Below are 2,951 nucleotides of genomic sequence, written 5' to 3' on the forward strand. Positions count from 1 at the left end.
TTGAGGAAAAATCTGTGGTGACCTGCTTATTAAAGAGAATAATCTGTATTGTAATTGTTATGCCTCATCAGGCATGCTCTACCTGAAATTCTGGAGTAATCGCTCTTCTGCCTCTGTGGCTTTGTGTAGACCATCCAATCACTTCCACAGAAATGTTCACAACACCTCATGTTCTTGGAGTAAAGGACAGATGAGCAGTTTCCCCTTCCAACTTGAAAACTTACAGTCATGCCAGAGAGATCATGTTCACCGCTAAAAATCATGTTCAAGCACATGTTTTGGGCAGGGGGAATGATCTTGTCTCCGAAGGTCTTGGTGAGCTGGAGATCCTGCATCTTCTTCATGTTAAACTTAACGGATGTTTAATTTTTTAAATTCCCTTCTCTCATGCGAATACAGACTTACTGTGATGAGAAGTTTATTTGCAGTTTCCAGGTAGGTAAGGTTTGAAAACTGATTTTGACTAATTGATTTATTCTCATAAAAATGCAAAATGCCAGCATGTTCTTACTTCCTGGCTGCAGTCCACCAGTGCCGGATACACACGCTGTACTCTTCATAAGCACGACAAGGATGAATTTGGAAGTTGCACATTGCCCCTCCTGTACAAGGAACATGGCATACTAGGAGAAAGAACATGCTTTACGGACTGCATTGCCAAATTGTACAGTTCCTTGCCAGCAGCTATCCTAGATACTAAAGCTAAAGATGAAAAATGATTGTAGATTATTTGTATATAAAGGTAACAGGTCTGATACTGCTGAGTGCTTAAGGTTGACAGGTGCTGTGTCTGTGCTTGCCCACCAGTGCACTTGTGTCTGCGTGTCATTACTGCTGCGTGTCAAGAGCTGCACTTTCTGGTCTGTCTGTGTACAGCCATTTTCACATCACCTCAGGCCATGCATCTGGGCGATGCTGAACAGATTTCTCAGCTGTGGAAAGAATCTTGTACTCTTTCTTAAGCATCCTGTGCCAGGCACACTGGCAAAGATAAGCTACAAGGTCAGAGGGACAAGAATAAAAAATCTGAGGTGTTTTCAGAATTAACTGTGAAATTAGCTGTGATTCTGGATGTCTCTCTGTAGACAAGGAACTACAGACACTACCTGTGCACTTCACATTTTCATATTTGTCTGGCACAGCTATAGGACAAGGAAACTTAACAGTGGAATCATACTCAATGACTGTTTCAAAAGTCATGGAAAGCACATCTTTTTTTAGCTGATTCTGGCAGTTGAAGCAGTGATACACTTGTGGGACTAAGCCACACATCCTTCAGATGTTCAGACGTGGACAATGTCGTATGTAGTGTGCTGTCTACAGCAGTTGTTAATAGCACTTTTTGCTACATCACCACTTGTACTAAAATTAGGGGCTCATGAGATGTTTCCAATTTTTTTTGTGTGGAAAGCTGTACTAGAGCTAGAATGTATATCTAACATTCTCAAATAAACTTTTGGGGCAGTGCATATAAAACTGTGGATTATTAAGAGCATCTTTGAGATGGTGGGGGGGGTGATGACACAAGAAAAACTGTTACGGGGAGCAAGCTTAGAATCCACTCAATCTGCAGAAACTTACAGATTATTCTCTCTTCACCTGGATGTAAACAACAATTGACTGAAAATGAAGGAAAGAGAAGTGTGGGCTGCTGATGCTTATTCCTTAGCCTCATTAGCGCTTAAAACATCCAGACCTAAACTCAAGTAGAAAGCAGCATTCCCTGTTCTGGAGAGACTGTATCATGGCTGAAGATAGTTGGTGGAGTAACAACTGCCCTATTTATTTTGGACTGTGCCTATCCTGAACCACTTCTGGCCTCCAAATGCTGGTGCAGCATAAACAGTAATGCCCGTGCTGTTTTGGGGCTAAACCATTTAGAATTTTCTAAATGTCTGGCTTGGGGCTCTAAAAGTGGCTGATGAGCAGCCAAAGCCATCCACTGTCCATCATGTACTAGAGCAGTTCTCTGAAACAGCTGCCCAGCTTTGTTGTCCCATGGAGCCACTGGCCTAGTTGCAGACATGATTTTGGAGGGAGTTTAAACCTGTTATACCTCTGAGGATTGCCTGAGATGTGTTCTGGGGGTAGAAGCTTCTGTTGTTCTTACTAGCAGAGTATTTCTCTCCCTCAGTTCTAATGTGTGATTTGCAGCACAAATGCTCACGCCTTGGGCTCTCTCTTGAATTCCTCATTTGTCCTCTCATTCCAGCTAAAAATACCAAGGCTCATATAATGGAAAGTTATGGTTCCTTTCCAATTTCTTACACTACAAAGTTCTGTCTCTTTATGGAAATCACTGAGAGACAATGCTTTTTCAGCCTATTATTTTGCAAGAATGATAATTCTGATTTATTCTTTTCATCCCTGCTTGTCCTCTGAGTAATGGAGAAGGAATGAAATTACAGAGAGAAAAGGACGCATGAGAAAAGAACACAATTTCCAATACAGGTTATTTACATACAAGTGCCCTTACTGGTTATAAAAATACACATTAACTAACACAGGGCAGAAGTGTTTCAGAATTAATTTAAAAAATTAGTACTATAAATAAATACTAGTGCTCAGTTCCATTACTGTAACACTACTTACCAGAATGCCTGAATACCCAGAGATGTCCAGCTGGGGATATTTTTTATAATTATCAAGTTGCAGAGGGTGAGCTGTGTTTTCTGAATAGCAATTCTTCATATTTTCATCAGGTCTTAGACTGGCCAATCATAAATTAGGGTGAACAAACCCAATTAAGCATTTTTTAAAAGTTTTGGGCTAAGTAGATGGAATTGCCTCCCTAATTTCGTAGCATCTAAACTGAAGCAGTTCTGGGGTTTCTGCTGTTCCAGTTCTCATCACTGGACGTTTTTATGAGTCAAGAAGCTAATGCAATTTATCCAAGTCCACCTGAATAAACAGAAAGGGTGCAAGATCTAGCTAAAGCTTTAAGGGTCAAA

Source organism: Corvus cornix, chromosome 1A (genome assembly GCF_000738735.6).
Source record: "Corvus cornix cornix isolate S_Up_H32 chromosome 1A, ASM73873v5, whole genome shotgun sequence".
NCBI classification, from domain to species: Eukaryota; Metazoa; Chordata; class Aves; order Passeriformes; family Corvidae; genus Corvus; species Corvus cornix.